The 22574-nt window shown below is 38.5% G+C and overlaps 1 protein-coding gene across 4 annotated transcripts in view; it reads right to left on the bottom strand.

Annotated features, from left to right (window-relative positions):
• PIP5K1B (phosphatidylinositol-4-phosphate 5-kinase type 1 beta) overlaps window positions 1-22574 on the bottom strand; it is a 109489-nt gene that overhangs the window by 76382 nt on the left and 10533 nt on the right. The gene's annotated exons all lie outside the window — the stretch shown is intronic.

The following is a 22574-nucleotide window of genomic DNA, read 5'->3' as shown; positions in this document are numbered from 1 at the left end:
AACTAAAAATTGATTTAAAAAAAAATCCACAGCCCTTCTTCACTGAATTTAATTTTCCAATAATCTGAAAAGTATCCATAACACCACTAGAAAGCCTTTTCATAAAAGACTTCAAAACAGTATTTACCTCCCCTTCAGTGATGCAGAATAAAAATTGCTCTTGAGATTAAAAACAAAAACAATAAATGAAGGGACAACACAGAAACATAGGTGGCTGGATTCTCTGAGAATAAAGGCTTCTTTAGAAACATCTTTTGTAAGGTCACATACCAGTATTTTCCTACTACAATTAGCTACATTGTTCTTTTTAGCCTTCAAGCAATTAATGTATCTTAATCAATAATTTCTTTACTTGGATAGGGACTGCCATCATGGTACACATGAAACTTCTACTTAAAGACAACTCAGTCCTGATAGCTATTAAAACTGCCTGTAGTTTATCTAGCTTACCTATTTATAAATTTTATGTCATTAACTGACCAGCGTTTGTAACTCTATCAGTACACAAACACAGACATCAAGAACTTCTGTTAATACAACTTCTGTAGGAGGAGGAAGACTCTTTATTATACTGATCGCTGGGTAAAACTCTACCTAAATCATTGTCCTCCACACACACGAGATTATCAATACAGTATCCTCTACTACTCCCATCACTTCCTAAAATAGGATCACACATACTCAGCATAAGCCAAACACAAATGCAGCAGGGAAACTTTCTTTCAGTAAGACACTGGCTGAAGAAAACACTCAAGCCAGATATGGAAGAAAAGCTTGATTGTCCTTGGTACAGTCAGATAAATTATTTAAGAACGCCTCATCCATGTGAAAATACACAGCTATAATACTGACAAAGATAGAAAAACAGACAGTGAGATCCCAGCTGCAGCAACTACCAAATACAAAAATTCACACACCATGAAGAAAGTGATTTTTTTTTCTACCTACGCTGGTTTATTTCATTCCTAGAGGCAGCTAGAATTTTTTCAGTTCCTAGTCTTTCGGAAAACAGATCACACAGTTCTGACTTAATTGGCATTGTGCTAAACACCTTTCAAGATCTTCACACTTGGACAATGATCTCATATTTCCTGCAAATAATCTTTGGAAAAGCCACTGTAACTTAGAGTGTTTTCTCCCTGCTCTGCAGCAACTTTGTGTGCTCTGCGCTGTGTGTATCAAGAGCTACTGTTTCAGTTCTGCTGAGCTTTAGCAGTGCAAAGATGGGCTGCAACTTAAGAGTTTTGGAACCCACTTCCAGGCTGAACTACGACTGATTGATCGATCGATTAACTACAAGAGCAGGGAACTGCCATAACTAAAGCATCAGGTCTCTGCATGCATCTGACAAAGGGCAGACTCACAATGAAGTATGGCTGGGCAGGGGGTGAAGAAGGAAAACATCTAGTCAGAAAAATAAAGTGGGTATTCAGAGAAAGACTGGGCCATGCAGATCTGTTGTTGAATTTCTCAGACATCACACATCCTATGTCATGGCACAAAACAGAAACATTAAAATCCAGTAGAAATTTAAAGGGCATGAAAGAGCACAGAAATACACACTGATGAATCCTCCACTTAATAGCACTATTTGGTTCTGTGTATTTCAGATAATCTGCTTATTAGAAATAGATACTTTCTAATTGTTACAAAGTTGTCTTCCAGAAAGACACAAAACCCCCAGAATGGGGAAGTTTACTCCTTGAAAGAGCATATATAATTTCATATTGTATTCACTACAAAGATATTAAGTCAACACCAGACCAAAAAATGAAGATAAGAATAATTGTTTTATCCACCCTTAGCAACTGCAAGTTTTCAATTTAAGATTGCATTTTTGACAATGGCAGCTTGCCAGAACAACGTGTAAAGGTTTTTTCAGACATGTCTGCATCTGTAAGCAGCATTCATAGTGAATTCTATTAAAAAGAGTAACCATTACCACAGTTAATACTTTGCTAGCTTTTGTCCCTCCTTTGCTGCTTTAAGGCAGCATCTCTTAACACAATTAGGAGTACAACACCCATTTCATTTACCACAAAACTCACTTTTACTCGTAACATTTGCCCAGTCATACTTTTTCTCGTGGTGGTAGCTGTGAAGTAGCTTGTCAAGTCCATTCCTCAATTCAATAAAGACTTGCGTATCTATCTGGAAAAATACTTCACCAAGCCACACGGAGCACAGAGTCAACGTGCTGCCAGGTTTCAGGTACAGTGTGAAAATGGAAATCTTCATCATGCAATGATGTAGGAAACGGAAAAATTTCCAAACCAAGAATGCTCCACAGAGGAGGAAATCCACCATGACTTATTCATTAATGAAAAGCTACTGTCTTCCTAGGTGCTTTCCTCTTGAGATGCACTGATTCCCTTTCTCATTGCCCCCGGCAAACAGAGAGCAAACAGCACTGTAACATACTCCTGCCTCCTCATACTGCACTTTCCACTTTCAAACCTTTTTCACTCTTCTTTTCCTTTACCAAACCCTCTAGAGTTTTTAAAAGTAAGATTCATTGACCAGACAACAGGCATAATAAATGCAGCTGCCTAAAGCTTTTTCATTCCTCTATCTCTCTGTTTCAGAAACTGACATCTAGTAGGCAGTGTGGTCAGGGCTTGGAAGTTTAAAAAGATAGCATAACGTGGATAAAAGACTTTCATTAACTACCATATTCTCACATCACCACAGGAAACAAAAAAAATATGAAAAAAAGAGGAACTCCAAGAGCAAATGACACTAATAAAGCTAACTCTCTTAGCTTGGGACAAGGGGGGACTAAGACTGCAATTACAAAGCCTCCCTCCTGTCTAGATTCTCTGGTAACTACTACAGCATATACATCAGTAGCAGTATTCCCTGTTAGGTGTCATCTCAACTTGCCTATTTTTCCATGAAACTTGCTGCAATCCTGTGGCACTGTAATATTTTGTTGACACTGGTCAATTAGAGCTGACAACAGCTTTCCCCCTTCCCTCCGCAGTAGAATTTGAAGAGTAAGATTATTTTTAAGATTATTTGTAAAGGAAGAGACTTGGGACACACAAAACATCCTCTGACACATGTACAACTTTCATGCATACATCTTGTTTCCATAGGAATTTAAGTTAAAAATATCAGTGTGCTTCTGGGTGTCCCTGGGAACAGGAACCGAAGAGGGGACCTCGAAGGTTTTTCGTGTTATGCTATTTTCAGAACACTCAGGAGGTAGCTGAATATTTAAAATGAGGTGAAAAGTGTGACCTAAATTGTTAGAACTTGTCAAAATCAATACAATCCCCAGGCAGAAATTACATGCTACCTCCTTTCCAGAGTTTTTCTTTAAGCTTTAAGATACTGCTAACTATAACTTTCATGATTTAATTGCCTCTGTTCTAAGGTGAATGGACAATTCACGGTGGTGCAAGAACCTGCAAGCAATGCTAGCATTGTGCCAATAAGCAGATGTAAATAAGAGAAAGGAAGCATAATGTATTCATTCATGTAGAGAATTCAATTCATGTAGAGAATAAGAGAAGAGGTATTACAAGAGACATAATATAGCTTTCTCAATGGTCATAATAAGTTAACCTCATCTCCAAGAAACTCTTAATTTTAGTTAACGTTCTTTGCACACGAGCAGCAGGACAGTTACACAGCTCTTAAGGAAAAAGTGAGGTTTTTCATGTGGCCACTTCGATATAAAGTCCATAAAAATCATGTTCCCCCCCCCCCCCCCCCCCCCCCCTTTTTTTTTAAAGTATCCCAGACACTAGTCTGTGAAATGGACTCACTTCCTTATAGCTTCCTTAGCTTCCTTATAGCTTATGGTTACAATCATGTAGCCATCTAAGATCAAACATTCTTGCATGTCCACATACCTGAAATATCCCAAAGCTGGTATCTACAAACCAATATATCCTGAGAATTAAGTCAGTGTTTACACACTTCAATGCACATGACAATCATTGTAAGTTGACAAAGCTTTAATTCTGAAAAGCTCTATTTTCCTCTTTCAATTTTCAGATTCAGAACTTCAGTCATAGTTGCACAGCTATCTGGTCCTAATGCCTGTTTTTAATCTCTATTGCCAGCTGCCATTTCAGCTCTTCCCGGAAGCACTGAAGGATCTCCTTTTGTCTTTCCAGACACCAGCCATGAAAGTAAAGGGAAATTTTTACTGCATCATATATACCACTGATATACCCTGCTAAATATGTGTCAGAAAAATATATTATATGAATTGTGAGAGAGGGTAGGAAAGGAGCTAAAAAACAATTGTTAGGTCTGTTATCCTGGCAAGTCTACCTCCTGCCGCCAGGCTGGTTATGGCAGTTTTAAGTGTGATTAAAAGTCAAAACTTTTCGGTGAGATTTGTGATAGTACTGTAAAGGTTTGTGCATTAGTGAAAACTGGAAAAGGTTTCCCTTTTAATTCAAAAAAAAAAAAAAATACTCTTCCCGCACCCCTCCTTCCCCCCCAAAATGGAATTATTCCTAAAACAGCCTAGCTTATTTTCTGCAGTTTCAAGCCCTGGCTAAACTATAAATCTTTCTAATTACTTTTTCTATCTTGCCTGAAAAAATTAGAGGGACATGCATATAGCACAGAAAGCAAATGATGAAATGCGTATCTGAAGTAAAATGGAAAAAAATGAAATTTGTTTCTTCTCATGGTCTGCATGATAATGAGAGGGCAGCAGAAAGGCTACAGAGAAAAACACAAGCAAAAAGCATCATAAAGCTGTGATTCAGATAGTTTAACTACGTGAACAATCTCATCTGTTCACGCCACATTTGTTGACATAGCTTAATACCACACATTAATTTCAATGGTCTGTCAGATTTTTAGGCTCACAGTAACTAACCCAAGCACAGTGCTGAGATTCTGATACTGTTTGATTCTCTTGGCAATCCCCATTTCCAGGAATATAGGATAGCATTTGAATTAAAACAGACAGGAAAAAAAATGTAGCAATAGGAGAAACAATCTTAGTTTGCAGGCTGAATTTGAGATTTATCTGAGTAATTTGAGCTTTAAAGCTATATATGTTTCTATCGCAATTCTTTGATTCACTGTTAGAAGTATCACATCAACTACCCCCCCGTAGCTTTCAGAAAGGGAAAACACATTAAAAGGTAGAACATCAGCAAATATCACCTCCATCCAAGTTTACAAATACTCAGAATACAGTTTAATTACCTGGGAGATTTGACAACTTACAAAAGCCCAGCCCTCCTGCACTTAAGGTGATATTAATTGCACATTAAGCTGTTCTCTGGTTCAAAACATCCTGCAAGTGCAATAACCACAGAATCACAGACCACAACAACATCACAAGTTATAGCTGCATATTCTATTTTTCACAAAAAATCACATTATTCATTTTGAAAATAACCTGCTGTGGTTTTTCATGGAAACTTGCTTAAAAGAATGGAAATAAAACTTTAAATTTGTGAAAGTAAACCCAGTTTACAAATCCTTGGAAAAAGCTTGCAGTCCTTCTACAACAAAGCATGCCTCTCTCCATTTGTAACTTCTTTGTTTTTGAAATTCTACATCTCACAGATAACTTGAAAGCCCTCTAGAAAGTATTATTTTTTTCTCCACAAATTATCATATTCAGATCTTCATTCTAAGTCTTAAATCCATCTCACTACCCCGATGCCATGACTTCACTCTTCCCACTGAAGTATCTCTTACATCTTTCCAAACACGACCTGTAAAAGCATAGCAAACTTTCTACTGCATAGTAGGTGGTGTTCATGCATTAAGAACTACGGGACTTTTCCAAATCACTGATACTAGACCAGCAATCAGAAAGAGCAAACATTTGATCCTTGACATAACTGACGTCACACTGTGTATTTTGCAGAAATTGCTAACAAGGCCTCCTTTTAGAGTGGAATGGCTTCATTAATTTCTCATTATTTTGTAACAGACCAAAAGCACACAAAATAGAAAGGCGTATTTGTACATTGCCAAAGAAGGGTTCCCAATTTGTACTCATGTTTCAATAATTGAGATTTCATATTCCAACAGTAACATTTAGGAGATTAGCAGCCTTTTTAACAGCCAACTGCAGTGGCAAGGTAGAAGTATCTCAAAGTCCAGAGTCAGAGCTCTGCTCCATTATTTTGGGAACTTCAATATGACAATGGTCCTAATGCTATTAGCACATACCAGACACTGCATTATTTTGAAATAACATTACCATGCAAGTGCATACTCTCCAACTAATTACTCCAGCATGCTGGGACAAGTGATTGATTAACAAAGCAAAGAACACAATCAGAGAAAAAATTCTTCTACATTTGACTTTGCCTGTACATGGAAAATTGAATGGCAGGGATCACATGCCTGTGGCCATGATGTCCGGAGGGAAAGCAAGTCAAGAAGCATCACTCAAATAATTAGGAAGTGAGATCCAACAGGAATGATGTCTCATTCAAGGGAAAAAGGAGATCAGTTGAAGTGTTACTTATTTTCTAAAGGAATGAGACAAACACAGATGCAAACAATCCCAGCTTGCTGGATGGAAAATATCTATGAAAGAGGAGTTTGGCCAAGCCATCCACTTTAGTGACCTCAAACTCCAGAAAGAGTTGTACAGAAAATGGAGAATAGGTCAAATGCCTAAGGATAAGCACACACAGTGTAGAGTGAAGACATAAGACCAAAGGCAAAAAGCATGAAATGAGACACAGACAACCAGAAATGAAAGAAAAAATAAATAAATGCAGCCAATAATTTTTGAGACACAAGACAGAATTTTTCTTGTACTCTTCACACAGGCTTGAAAAGTCAGCCATCACTGACACCACTGGACTTCGAAATACACAGTATACCTTTGTAAAGACTTCACAGGCATTGGGCATGATAAATGGTTGCAAGCTATCAGCAACCACAATGTGGTAAGTACTCATGCTAGAGACACCACAGGAACTTTTCAACTTTTAACAAGGAAGTCCCAGAAACAGTAGACGCATCAAAGATAACCTGATAACTAGCAAACACAGGGAGAACAAGAACCAATTGAGTCCAACACTACTTCCTTCTCTATCAAGTTATCATGTGGAGTGTTCAATGGATCTGAAGTAGAGGCAATAAGAAGGCTTCAGTCAAGTTTTCAACAGCATCCCATGAAACATTCTCAAAACTTGCTAGAAATGATGGTCAAGGTGGAGCTCTTCCAGAGCATCAGTAAGGTTCAGCTGGAGTACTGCGCCCAGGTTTAAGTACTGTACTTTAAGAAGGCTGGAGTAAATTGGAGATCATCAAGGGGTAAGAATGAAAATGGCTAGAGATTCAGAATGTGAGCTATGCAGGGAAGTGTAGAAGAACTGGAATTCAGTCTAAACAAGAAAGAAAAAAAGACTGAGGAGAAACATGATAGCTAAACACAAATTGATGAGAGAGGGAAGGAACAATCCTGCACTCAGGACCAATAACAAATTACTATTATGAGAAACGTGTATGAAAGAACAAGAACTTGATGTTAGTTGTAATGCTCTATTTCAAGACATTTATCTTTTTCCACTCACCATAACCTCAACAAAATGTCAGCCGTAACACTTTTCTTCACCAACTCAAAATTACTGCGCAAACATAACCACATAACAGAAACATATAATGAAGAAAGATAATAGAAATTAATTGTTTATCTATCACGAACATTCCCAAAAAGATTGTTGGCAGACAACATGCAAAAGCTGTGGTTAAAAAATTAACATGCAGTAATACAGGCTGCATAATTTGTTCATCAGTTTTCCACAGGTTAGTCACAACTTGAAAGTGAAATGCCTCTGGGAATTACTGAGTCTTTTAGCACATTACCACATAATCAATCCTAATAGTTTGCAGAAGTAAATGCTGTGGAAACCTGGTACTGATGTTGAAGTGCATTCTCATGATCTTGAAGTCACCTACGTCTTCTCACCTGGTTCCTGCAAGCATATCTTTTTTTTTTTTTATATACATCTTTAACTGAGTGTTGGCTAAGCTTAGCTTTTCTGAAGCCACATTATCTAAGAAATGCAAGTCTTTAAATTCCTGTTTTAATCTCCATTTGAGGGCCCATCCATACAGCTGCAAAAGACGGTTGAAGAATGGAACAGATTGCCTTTGAGGATGCACTGGTAATGCTGGAAATTTTAGAATGGATTAGACAAATATCTTAAATGTAGTTGATACTGTCGAAGGAAGGGAAAGGTCTTGATATCCTTTCATGGTCCCTCCTAGCATCACCACATAACATTTAGACTGTATATCTGTAACAGTCACATTTGGTGTTCCTATCTTCCTGCCTTCCCAATATGCATTTGCTAGCATCCTTATTATAGCACCAGTGCTCCTCAGGCCTCAGAAAAACTCACCTAGACAAAGTAAGAAGAATGTAAGCTATCAGAAAATAATAATCATAATGGAACTCCTTATAATTACGAGCACAGTTCTCACATGAACTCCCATAAGATAAGAAGAAACTGTGAAAATGATGAGGAAGGTGATGCAACAGGTCACATGCCCTTGGTCCATACTGAACAAGAGATCCATTGTCTCAATTATTTCAATCACTTACGTACTTTAACACAATCTCATAACTGCGTTTCCACTTGTGACAAAACTGGGAAGAAAGTCTGGGACAGATGAAAGTAGTGCTAAAATCAGCATTCAAGAGGCTGCGCAACAGCACCAGAACAAAGGTAAAAATTAATTTAGAGGAAAGATCTGCAATAACATGTCTAAGCTTAGGTTCCTAAAGGTACATTTACACAGGTGCCTAGCCTTCCTGAAAACCAAAGTTGTTCAAGAATGGATATAGAAGACTGAGGTAAGCACCAAGTTTGAAAATCACATCTAAATTCAGATGAGAGACGCTCATCATTAAGTCACTCTATGGAACAATAAGTTTCATTATGACTAATTAAAAAAACACTGCTTTCCCTCAGGAAAGTTAAGACTGAATTAGCAGAAGCTTTCCCTGGACTCCGCCGATTTAATTTTAGTTAGAAATTAAAAGAAAGCTGACTATATTCTCAGAAAAAAAGTAAAAAAAAAAAAAATCGAACCTCTTGTACCATTCTCACTACAGAACAACTGCTACATCACTGAAATTCCTTTGATTAGATCAAGTGTTCTCAGTTTCCTATGGAGCAGAAGTTGCTCAGAGACCATTCAGAAACATATGCAAACATATGGAAAGGGAGAAGATTATCCCATTTTATGAAATAATTTATAAAATACAAAGCTGGAGCCTTCTTCGGTTGAATAGGCCTTCCTGAGTGTTTCATTTTAAACTACAGAGAAAACTTCAAGGGAGAAAAAAATAATCTGAGAAGCTGCCTCAGGTAAGAGGCAACAATAATAATAAAACAAGTAATGCAGTAAAATCAAATTCTGAAAACAATTAAAGAAAGAATTACTCAGCATACATGGAAATAGCTGCTATTTTTCATGGCTGCTGTCTAGTTGTCATCAAACTGAGACTGAAGTTTTACATCCATTGGAGGAGAACTACACCTTTAAGTGCAGAAAAACAACTTTTTTTTTTTTTTTAAATGTTATGCCACACTCTGACCACCTTAACTGCTTTAAATGTAAAGGTTACTACTATCTACAAGTATTAATACTTACGGATACTTAAGATATAGTAGCACTATAAGGAACTGTATACTTTTGTTCTCTTAGTCAGTCAGACTTACATTGGCAGACGAGAAAGAGCAACTGACTACATTTTTCCTGACAGCCGCCTGACAGTATGCTGAGATTTGGCACTCCTCTGAAATTACAAATACACTTGTAATGTACTTTAAGAAACAATAACACATTAGTGTACACATGCAACCTACTGACGTTGAGAAACACGGTATACTTTGGCAAGGAATACACACAGCTCTTTTAAGGTATGGAAACAGCCACAGAATTTTTAAATGGCAATACAAACATTTTCAAATAAACATTTTAAAATAGTTATTTACAGCCAAGTGGTATAAGGGGACTGTTTTCCAACAGTCTTTCACTTGCCAAATGTTGTGGCTTAACCTCGCAGGCAGCTCAGCACCACACAGCCATTCACTCACTCCCTACTCCCCCAAAGTACGATGGGGCAGAGAACAAGGAACAAAAAAAAAAAAGTAAAAACTTGTGGGTTGAGATAAAGACAGTTTAACAGCACAGAAAAGGGAGGGATAATAATAATAATATAAAGAATGTGCAAAGCAACTGAGGCACACAATGCAATTGCTCACCACACACTGACCACCAGTGCCCAGCCTGTCCCCGAGCAGCGCGTCCTCTCCCCTCCCCAGCAAGCCAGCCCAGTTTATTGTTCACCATGACATTATATGCTATGGGACATCCCTTTGACCAACCTGGGCCAGCTGTCCTGGCTGTGTTCCCCTCCAACTTCTGGAGTGCCCCCAGGCTCCTCACTGGCAGGGCAGCACAAGGACCTGAAAAGGCCTTGGCTCTGCGTGAGCGCTGCTCTGCAGCAGCTAAAACATCGGTGTGTTATCAGCATTTTTCTCAGCCTAAATCCAAAACACAGCACTGTACCAGCTACTAGGAATAAAACTAACTCTGTCCCAGACAAAACCAGGACACAAACCCAAACTGACTGACCCTGAACATTTTTGTCAGCAAGAATATGAAGTTATTACCCTACAATAATTACACCAATATGAGCATTATTGTATAAGAAAAAAAAAAGACAAGTTCATAAATGGTATGTAAGGCACCATCATCATCTCCTTCCCTGCAACTGGCTAGCTGCATTGTTGCTTTTTTCATATTATGGGAAAATTCAAAATCTTAAACTATAACAATTAGCAAAGGACACATTTTCACATAAATCAGTATTTTAATAGCACATGGGAGATAGCAAAAACAGCGAGAGAGGGATTTAACACAAAAATGAGACAGCTCTCCAATGACCACAAGCGCAAGTGGTACAAGCACTTTGTAGGAAAACGTAGCCTGACACTACTGAATTTTAACAAGAACGGACCAGAACCTGTCAGATTTTCCTAAGGAGAATGTGTACAAGTTTTCCCACAAATGAAAGAGGTCTCTGACTTCTTGAGAGGTCTAAATAAGATTTTTTTTGCTTTACACAGAAGCCCTCTGAAGAACTAACTGCACCTCTCAATGCATCATTATGAATAGTTAAGAAAAAACATACACTGTTATCTGTAAGTCTGTTAATAACCCTCACCACAGTTTTCAAAAGGTAAAAATAGAGCTTGCAGCATTTAGAAAGAAAAAAAAAAGCATCAATCACACTATCAGAACTCCATCCCTTTTTGCCTGATCCATATCCTTTTAAGAGTCATTAACTAAAAAGAGATCAAAATTCCAGCAAGATAAAATAGTCACTGGCTATGAATATTTATGATTTCCATAAACTAAAGTGAAAAAAAAGAGATCAAACAAATCAATTGGTTCTTCATAGGAACAAAGTGATCTTATGATTTAATGTATGCAATATGATACTCCAGTTTCTGATATGCCTTACTTGACATTATCAGCTGGAATGTCTAATTAAATAAATTAAGTACCCTTTTCAGCCTAGAATTTGTTACTGGATTGTTATTTTTTTAGTTCAAGGTGACAAAAAACAGTATGCTGAGCATTTTTGCATGTATTTATAGAAAACTGACTCTTTATAATTGCTGTTGCCAGTGTGCACTTATCATCCCCTAAACCTCTGATGTTTGTGTCCTGTTCGTAGGGGAAGTAGCCTGATAAGCTAGGTAAGTGGAAAGGGACGGTCATGAATATCTGGGATTGTCTAGCTAAGCTTTTGTAAATAAAGAGGCTGGATTTCAGTTTGCTTGCAATATTGTAAGATCATTGTACTGCAGACCTGAACAAGTTACTAAGGACCACCAAATAGGGGAATGAAGAAAACTGATATAAATAAAAGCAAACCAGACGACTCTGCATGCTTAACCCTGCTCACCATTCTGGCAGGAAGAATGGACGTAAAACAGACAGCAATTGCCCCTCACTGCAGAAGCAGGCACAGCAGAGGTTACAAAAACAGTGATGGCAGTGTGAACAGTTTTCCTGCAAAGCACAGGGTCATCCAAACGTTTGTTAAAAAAAAGCCATTAGTTCAAGAGATCAGCTAAAAATCTTTACTGAAGTACTGTATCTGGCGTGTTTGTGTGTGTGTGCGAGTTAGCGTATGCACATGTGAGAGTGACACATGTAGAGGAAGGCTAGACACTAAGAGGCCTCACAAAACCAGACTGAAGGTGCTAGACCACAAAAAAGCTGCTGTTAGCTAGCAGCGTCATCACTGGTCTGGTAAAGAAGCCAGAAAAGCTTGACACTACCCATACCTCACTTCAAAGCAAATGGCTTTCAGCAGAAAGCACTGGTTTAGAGAGGCATGACTTGGCTTACAGACACAGGACCAAACTTGCGTTTTGGCTCAAGGATGAAGGAGTTGCTGGAGCGATGCTAAGTGAGGCTACGAAGGACAGAGACACACAGCCTTAGCCTGGCAGCTGGTAGCAAACCGCTGTCCCCTCACAGACAGACAGAAGCACTGCATGCTTTTCAGTTGATTCTACACTTGGAAGTTTATTTATTACTTCCACGATTTGGGTAAAATAATGAGCTTGTCTAATTAAATAACCCATGATTACTTGCTCTATTAAACAATTTGCCTCTGTCGGTACACCTGCCTGCCCGTGAACAGCCTCTTGCACCACAGGGGCAGGCAGCTCCAGACGAAGGTTTGGAAGGAGCTCCTTCCACACCTCCCAGGGGTTGTGGAGCGCAGGGACCCTGCTCAACAAACAGCTTCCAACCTTCCGAGAGCTGACATTTGTCAGGGTGGGTGGATGGCAGAGGAATCAATACAGGTATTTCATACCTGCATGTCATTTATCTTAACGAGGGAGTCAACCATCCACCTTTCTTTGCTCAGAACGCAACGAAGGCTACTGAAACTCTGTTGTTCCGTGCTTGCCTTCACCTTACTCATTTCCTGTGCAGTGTTCATGTCCTCACAGCATGAAGAAGAAAAAAAAAAAAAACAGCCGAGGAACATACTTTGTTTTATTTTGAAGATTCCAGACAAAGAACAGACAAGAAGGATGCAAGTGAACAATGAACAATTTGGGATGGGGAACAAGAAAGGAAAAAAAAGAGAAAAAAACAGGTGAAAAGGGCAGGGCAAGACTCAGTAAGAGACTCTGCAACATTGAACTGGGAGTAAAAGAGGAATGGAAAGGAAAGATAGCTGAAGTGCAAGAAAGCCAGAGTAGAAGAGAAATAAATGCGGACAGGCTTTCTACTTCGGTCTATTATAAGCAGACACGCAGTGCCATTAACTTCGTGTAGTCAGAAAGAATACTCAGGGGAGGGGGAAAAAAAAGAAAAAATCAGTAAGTATCTTGTAGCATAGAGTTATGGTGCAGGGAAAACAGCAAAGAAAATTTGATTTTATCCCCATGACAATATAGGTATTTTTGTCCCAACATGCAGAAAGTTCAGTTCATTGTGAAGCAGAGATATATATATTTAGCTCACAGAATAGGCTTTGACATATTCAGTCCTACCTGGTTTGCCTATTGTCAGGTGATTACTATCTCTACAAAACAGCATCGATCCACAGTCAAGATGAAGGAGGCAGAACAACGCAAAACAACCAACCAAGCTCAAAATGCAGTAGAGCTTTGCAGAGGCAACTGCTCCAACTTGCTCCTGAGTTGCAGAAAAGCTCACAGAAACCTATTTGCAGAGGGCCATTGGAGGAGCCTGTGCAAAAACACCAGCACCAGCTTGTGTAAAAGCCTGTTACTGCTCAGCAGATGTGAGCAGCGTGCTATATTAAATCTCTTCTGCTCATACTGAGCTACTGTGAAATGACAGGATTGTGTCTCCTTGGCTTCATCGCATTCAAATATCAACTGTTATTAGGTGGAGGTGGACAAGAAGCTACAGAGAGAAATTCAGCCTTCACATTCAGCAAAAAGTCACACACACATGCACTTTTTTTTCCCCCTTAATCTCCTCTACTACTTGGTAACCTGCAGCTGGTATACCTGTGTCATATGTGATGTTTATGACCCTTAATAGTGCACATTGGTGCATGACATTGTGTTCTCGAACTCTTCAACAGGATTTTTCATTTCAGGCACAGTTTCTGTTGTTTGAAAATGGCCACAATTTCAAACAGCCAAGTCAGAGAAAATCAGGGTTCCACACACCTCTCCTGAAAAGTTACAAGTCTTTACTAATGTTTCACATCTCTGCTGGTTATCAAGCTTCCTCACCTTCCTCTGGTAGGCACTTGAGCACCACTGGCTTGAAGACAAACACTTACCCTTTCTTGCTGTCATTTCTTTATTAATAATAATACATTTATATATATATGTGAGCCACTGCAAAGTCTGAAGTATCTCAGTGAGGAACATGTCAAGTAGAGAACTATTTGCAGATGGATCAATATAAACTATTATCCACATGTATAATTTTGGCTAAGACGAAAGCAATCATATGAAGAATTCTGGCACCATACAATCAGAGCAAAAGGAAAGAGTGCTTTAATTCTCTAGGTTGACAGCCAGATGTAAGCTTTATAAAAAGAAATAAATGTGTGCAAGAGTTCAGCAAGATATTAAACACTATCTCTACTTTTCACAGTACATACTGTCAATAGGGGAAAATACCCTCCTACACTGTTATTTCAAATGCATTGGTTTCTAATAGAAGATGCAGGTAACGCGTGCTTTAAAAGCTTGTACCACACAGTTTCTTCACTGCCCACATTTGTGATGGCCTTCCAAATGATGTTTTGCGATGCAAAACACAAGGAACTGGAAGTCAGTGTGCACAATGTGCTATAGCAGAAAGTAACATCTGCATGCAGAGAAGAGTCTTTACTTGCATATTCTCTGTGCAGGATAATTTAATGGTTACAAATGGAACCTTTGAGCTAAAGGGAGCAGTCAATGGGGCAAGATGTGAACCCGACATGCTTGAACCTGTATTCATTTTGCAAAAGTTCTGTGCTACACTGTAATTGCAAACTAGCTACAAATACATCATTCATCAGGCTCATTCTTTTATGTGCTCACTGAAATTGTTAAAAGGCTATTTTTCGTAATACTGTTTCCTATTGAAAACCTGGACTGTACTGTCATTTCAACTGAGCTACACTCCTACTAGACAGCTTCTGTTTTGAAGGGTATTGACTACCCACTCTCACAACAACAATCTCTAGATACCATCAAATGGTCCTAATGCTCTCAGAATAACTTGAAACAAATTTCTTTTTCCCATTTTGCAGTTAGTGGTTTTAATTCTTACCAGGAGAACATGTATTTGATAATAAGGGGAAAAATCCATCATGATTTTCTTTGCCATCTCCAACACCATGTGTCAAATTAAATTTGTTAATATTTTTGAACTTGAAGATAGTCCGTAAATATACTGAGTAGGCTTTTTGCAGAATGCACCATTTTATCAGTGTTATATTTGAGATACGAATCGAAGAACTGTCCAAGTTAAAACAACATCATTTTAACTGTAGTGTGTGTGATCTTCTACCAGCAAGCTTCACCACTACATTCTTACACTCAACTTTGTCACTGCACACTGCCTCAATATAGTTTCCTCCTATCACTTGGCACCATGCAACGTTATTTCCGCAGGCCTGTAATATCAGTAAAGGTGCAATGATTATGCCAAGACTGAATAAGTGAATGATGAGCTGTTCACACCCACTTCTTCGAGGTGTCTCTCTGGACAACATTTATAAAATAATTAGGAACAAGGTTAAGCATCCCGAGAGGTGGATCAAAAATAAGAGGATGCTGTTTCTGAAGAAGTATGTCCTCCCTAATTCCTGCACCGCTATGGGCTTAGTTTGGATTACTTACATCAACATCAACACACAGTGTTTCCCTGTAAGAAATCACAAGATGAGACAAACAACGGTGAAGGAGCCTGTCAAACCACAGCCATTTTACTCAGATTTGATTTACAAAATCGTGAAAACAAAATTACTCCTGTGCCTAGCAGCTTGCAGAAGTAGGCCCTATTTAAAAACAAAACAAACAAAAAAACGCAAGTGGAGGTACCTATGTCACAACCTGAACAAAGATGTCAGCTGCAACAGCTGCAGAAGTATCCACACAAAATGTGATCAGCAAGACCTATCCTAAGGCAAGAAGAGGAAACCACCACCTTCCTGGCACTCCACAGTTCAGAGGTGTCTAACAGGAAACTACTCAACTGCTTAAGTTAACTGTAAATGTAAAGACAGTCTTACATGTGACACTTCCCATCAACAAGAAATTCTCACCTACTAGGTCATCAACACTTGCATCTTCAGCTAAGAAACAGGCCCACCTCTTATAGGAAGAGATTATTTTAGTCAGATAGTCAGGAACCTGCAGGACAAAAAGATCCCTCTAATCATGGAAATGCAGATTCTCTGACATCCTTACTTCCTCTGCAGAAATATAATCCTCCTGCCACTTTCCTTATTCCCTGCGTCCAAAACCAAAATTACATATCAGCCACACTGCTGCAAGGATCACCTGTTTAAAAGCTAAGTTTTAAGTTTTAAAAGCACCATTACTGTTGCTATTGCTTGTTTTGACTTTGCTTTGGAAGAAATTGGAGTGCCAAAATTAGGGTGCATTCTCAACTATTCAGAATCACTGAATTCACAGATGGCAGCTGATTGAATCACCCCGTTTTGTACCGGGACTTTGCAGAATTGCAGTTTCACTCCTTCAGACTTTTGTAAACATTTGTGTAATAGAGAATGGCTCCAAAAATACTATCAGAAACTCTTCCCCCTACTGTATGTGTATTTGTTAACTCTGCTGGGTAAGTATGAGAACAGATGCCTTACCAGTTCTTCCCTTTTATCCTAATTTTTCAAATATCCATTTCTATCTCATCAGCTCTTAGGATGTGGAGCTCAACTGGGTTACTACTTCTCATGCAGTAGATGAGAGCAGCAGTGAAGACACCAGCAAAACTTTCATGTTATTGAGTTGATGAGATGAGTGTTGCAGAAGAGGTTTTATTTATTTGTTTATAAAGGTCCATAAAACCTTTAACACATACTCATGCTTTATTTTTTTCTAGGTGGAAAAATCACGCAATATATACAGGGTACAATTAATCCGATTTTCCAATTTAAAGAATTTTGTAATAGTCATGAACTTAGAATGAACCCCAAACTGTGAGACAGGTAGCTAAGAATCCTACACCGTTAAAATGATGTCCTTGTTTCTAACACCTATTTGATGTTCAGTACAAATTTTGCTAAATGTGTACATTCAATCTGATTTTATTTTGAATACAATGATATCAAAGAAACCATGTAGCATGTGACAGCTTACTGTTGCCCGTTAGTTAGCAGTGTGCTTTTTAAGATTTATTTAGAACACAGAATGACCTGTAATAAAAATATTCACCTGAAAAAAACGTTCTGATCAGGAAAAAAGGATAGTTACAGCGAGCTTATGGCATAAAAAAATGCTTGGATTCAGAAAAAGTAGGAGGTTAGCAGCAGTAACAGCATTAGAAGCGTGCTGGGAGAAGAAGGCCTAAATCATGAACAAACAGAAAAAAAAAGTTTTTGAGCTTTCTTTACAACTAAAAACATGGTTACAATACCATGTAGTAGCTAATTATAGTCTGCCTATAACAACAATATTTACATTTCATCAGGATACCTGTTAAAAGAAAAGAAAGAGGTAGAGTTTGAAGTTGTGAACTTTTCACAGGCTTGGTTATTTTTCTCCCCATGATATATCACTTTGTTGATAAATGCACTTCTCAGTTTTGTTTCACTAGTTATTAAGAACACATTAAGGTAATATCAATTCAGTGTCTTCTAGTCTGACAAAATTTGGACCTCATTATTGTTTTTAAAAGTTAATGTTATCACTAGCATTTTTTCTCGTACATATAGCATCCTATATGATCCCCAATTTAGGGCATAAAAGTCCAATGAACTTCACATCTAACACAGGTGCAAGGCTACAGAGAACTCTGTAAATGTTGCGTCAAACAAGTGTATTATGCAGATCTCAAGAGAATAAGGAAAACATGAAGAAAAACAGAAGACAGGAGAAGTAGGTCACCACTCTAGATGATAGCCTTGGTGGACATAGAGCAGGCAGGTGACTTATGGATACACCCTGCCACGGAGAAGAACAGACAGAGAAACCATGCGTGGGCCTGCAACAGACTGCAAAATGGAAACTTTCGCTTACCCAACCTGCAGCTGACACTCTCTCTGTGCTCTGAGTTGCTCCAATGCTAAAGCTCTTTATTGTCAGATGATTTGCATGAGTTACCTGTTCTGCACAGGCCTACGACAGTTGATTCATCTCCTATGAATCAGCTGGAAAAGTAAAACCATGCAGGGTAATAGGAGATACTATGTAAGGAAACACTACAAGAAAGAAAACTTGAGCTTTCTGACATGAAAACATTTTAAAAATGATTTTTAGTTGCACTAGTACTTTTTGAAGCTGCTTGTAGCACATACTCAGAAGCAAAGTCCTGTTGTTAAGGAATGCTGTTTTGAATGGCTCTTTTAGTTGAAAAAATACACGGCCCTTACATCACATCTGTAATATACCATAGGTCAAGAAAGGACTAACCTGTACCACTTTCTATAAGAGAGTCCAGTAATAAGCATAAAGGAGGCATATTTACACTTACAAAAGCAGCTCAGTTTCTTACAGACCTGTATGAAAATACTGTATTTTGACAGCTTTAAAAACACTTATTTGAATGGTTTCAGGAGTTACTAGTGCTTCCTGAAACATTGTAAATGCACAAGAATCTTTTTTCCTAATTGTGTTTGCAGTCTGTCTGCATTGCGGGTTGGAAGAGGAGTGGGAGGGCTGAAGAGAAGTGAGATGAAAGCAGGCTTTACTGAAAATAAACCAGCTTGGTATTCTAGGTCACTGTTCTCCTCAACCCTACAGTCTGCTTCAGTTTTTCATTAAGCTAACACGTAGTCTAACTTTGCAGGTAGATGGCAAGGATCAAATGCCAGTCTTCTCCATCCATTGGCAACACAAGTTGCAGATCAGTCAGCAGAGAAACAGACAAGCATATCTACCACCTGTTCATTGCCTTTGCTGGTAAGAGAGAGAAGGGGGCAAAACCACCTTACAAACAACTCCACCCACCTACCCCACCGAGAATCCATACTCCAATTCATGATCTAGAGGTATACCACTTCAGAAAAGTTGTGGATTGTAAAGCAAATTGCACTTGACACTGGACATATGTCCCTTGTAGACTTTCAACACCCCCCCCAAAAAAAAAAAAAGACCAGAGACTGAACACCCTGACAGGCTTTAACCTTCCCACCTCTGCTGTGAAAAACAAATTTTCATCAAACATCAGCAGGAAACAAATTGCTATTGGTTTTGGCTTCTCATCATTCTGCTGGACACTGACTAAAGGTAGCAGAAAGCAGAAATGTAATGGTGTACACTGCTCTTTCTCAATAGTTCACACTTAGCCAGCAAGATAACTGAAACAATTTCCCTTCCCCTTTTTCCCTAGCATGAACTCTGTTGGCCAAGCAACTCAAGGCTTAAGCAATGTTTGCAAGCACTGAGGGTACAGCTTTGCCCACTTTACTTGATAGCCAAGAACATTGCAGAAGAGGATGCTTATTGGCTTCATGACAGCATAGCGAAGCTCTCTTTAGTGCTTCAAAGGTGACTCGATATCGTATTTTTCAATTCCAGTGTCTCAGTTGCCCAAGAAACACATACAGTGTGCAGTTCACATGCTGTTTACAAGCTCTCTCAAGTTAAAACATCAAGAAGGTCCTATGCACTTTAAAGAATATCCTCTAGGTTTCCTTCCAGCAATAGGATGAGCAGCAAGAGACAGAGTCACTCCTGTGGACAGCAACAGACACCTACAGCATAAGCAACCTGTTAAGCATCTACATTCAAAGTTTAAATCATGCAAGACATATCCAAATTCTTACAGTCATCATAAGACTGTGGAAGAAAAGAGCCTGCTTAATCATTCTTACATTTTGGAAGAAAATGACAAAGTTAAAATTGCAACAAATGGAGTTACCTTTTTTCCCCTTACATCTAATAGCTGTTGCATCTGAACATCTGAAGCGACAGTTCACTGCAGTATCTATTTTCAATGCAGAGAGCCCTATGCTCTTGAACATAATGTAAACGAACAGATGGAAGGACCAACAATGACCTTACAAGCTCCCAACCCACTGCTGGCTTGTCTAATTATTCAGTAATTGCCAAGTATGATTCTCAGACCGCATGGGTCAATAGAACAGACACAGCAGAATATAACATATTACTTTATGGGGACAAATAACAAGTCACCTAATAGAATATACGGCATGAAATACATTGACAAGGTCCATCAGATAGCACAGGTGTTTCACAGCAACAAATTTAACACCATGCTGCAGGAATTTGCCACAGAAGCTACAGCAGAAGCAGATGCACAGCCAGCATTTGCCTACCATGCACACAGACAGATACCACTGAGCACCCAGCCCCACTTACAACCTCAAGCTCACTGGAACAGCCATGCAGACAGACAGACAGAAGCCCTCACCATAAGACGGTACCCTTTCCTATATTCAGAATGCTGTATTTATTTCTTCTTTTTTTCAGTTAGCCCTTAAAAGCAGATCTCTTACAACTTTTGTTGTTTAGTCCTTAAGAGTCTCTCAAATAAAGGGGTGAACCCTTGCACCCTTCATTTCCACTCTAAGAAACAGGTCCCAAGGGGTGAGCCCTGGTTTTCTTCTCATATCCCAGACTTTAAACTGTAGCTCGTCACGCGGAGTACAGAGTTGAACTTCACAATATAAGCACAGGCTTTAAACAGTAAGTGAAAACTTATTTTTGATTAAGGCTAGGCCATGTTAATGAGCTTTATGAAATGCTTTTACACTCAGTGCCTTATAGAATAAACCTACACAAACAGAGGTTACAAGAACCATTGCAGCTTGCTCAACTCCTCATTCCCATGTACCAACTAGCTTTAATTCTTCAATAAAATGCAAAGTTGCATGAGGTGTGCTCTATAAAATTTGTGTTTGTAAACTTCATATGTATTTATTTTGCTCCTGCAAATCCCACTTCCACTACATTATCACCATAATACCATCCTTACTTTGCAGATGCACACTTTTACACAGTATTTTGCAGTTTGCAAAACACTTTGTAAATATCATCTACAGCTGATAGGTGGAAGCAACAAATTCACAGAATTAATGTTTATACTAAAAACTGAGGTCCCACAGAACAACTCTGATCCTCCTCCTTCCTACATCAACAACTGCCTCGTTTCAGTTTGCAGAAATGCAAAACACCTAAATTCAAAATTGTTTGCTCCCAACCTTTTCAGCTTTCTTGCCTCTAAATACAATAGTCCCCACTGTTTCAAATGTATTCTGCATAAAAACATAAGATAAACAATACTAAAAAAGCGCTGCAAGGAAACACAGATATTTTTGCTACTACAAGAAAGTTTTAATCCAATTATTGAATTCATATCAGAGGTTCTTCCCTTTCATCGATAATTTGCCTAGACTTCATTGCAAGTGGAAGAATTAAGTATCATTTTTCACTATTCCTACTTACTTAACATCCCTCAAAATACTTTATAAAAACATTTCTATTTCTAGTAGTTTTTATATAGTTTGTGATGCTTTACCACAGTATTTCAATGTTGCGAACACTGAGAAAAATGTTCACCTTTTAACAAAAAAGACAGAATTCCAAAAGAAACCTCCCGTCCCTGTTGTGACAGTTTCAAGTTAAACTCTGCTATTAAGGTCTGTGTAAAAATCAAGACGTTGCTCAATAGCAGCCAACAAAAGTATCCTAAGGCATCTTTTGCTTTTAACTCAATTTTTGAGGCACACTCCCTCAATTCAAGGAAAGAAAGATGGTATTCCCTCATGTCCTTTACCATCATTTGCAGGTATACCAAACCAGAGCTAATACATTCTACTAACATCACTTTCTGACAAAAAAAAAAAACAACTCATTAATGGTTTCCCACCATGGTCTGTTATTACACCTCTAGCTTCAGTTGAAGGCAGATGAAAGTGCTACTGGCATCTTCAGCTACAGTTTAACTATTCTGGACAGAGAATGTGCATGTATGCTTTCATGTTTGTTATAGCTAATGATGCTATCCCGACAATGCACATTAAACTGGGCATTTACTGGAGATTAAAAAGATGGATTAAAAAAGATTGGACATCAAAGCAAATAAGCCCACAAGGACATATAGAGTAAAAGATTTGAGGGAATTTCAGATCTTATTTTAGTTACATAAATTACTTTTAAATCAAAGTTCTATAAAATCTGAATGTACAACATATGAATAGACCAGTTAATGCTCAATTAAAATAAACAGAACACCCCAATATTAAATTCAGGCTCTTCTCTGAGTCCCACACAACCAAGGGGAAATCCCTCTGAGTTTTGCAAAGTCTTATGAACTGTTTGATGTTATTGTCTCCGGTTGACATCTCCGATCAAGTCTGTCTGGCACAGGGATGCGGCCATAAATAGGCAAGAATC

This window comes from Anser cygnoides, chromosome Z, assembly GCF_040182565.1.
Source record: "Anser cygnoides isolate HZ-2024a breed goose chromosome Z, Taihu_goose_T2T_genome, whole genome shotgun sequence".
NCBI classification, from domain to species: domain Eukaryota; kingdom Metazoa; phylum Chordata; class Aves; order Anseriformes; family Anatidae; genus Anser; species Anser cygnoides.
This window is presented reverse-complemented; position numbering and strand designations above follow the sequence as displayed.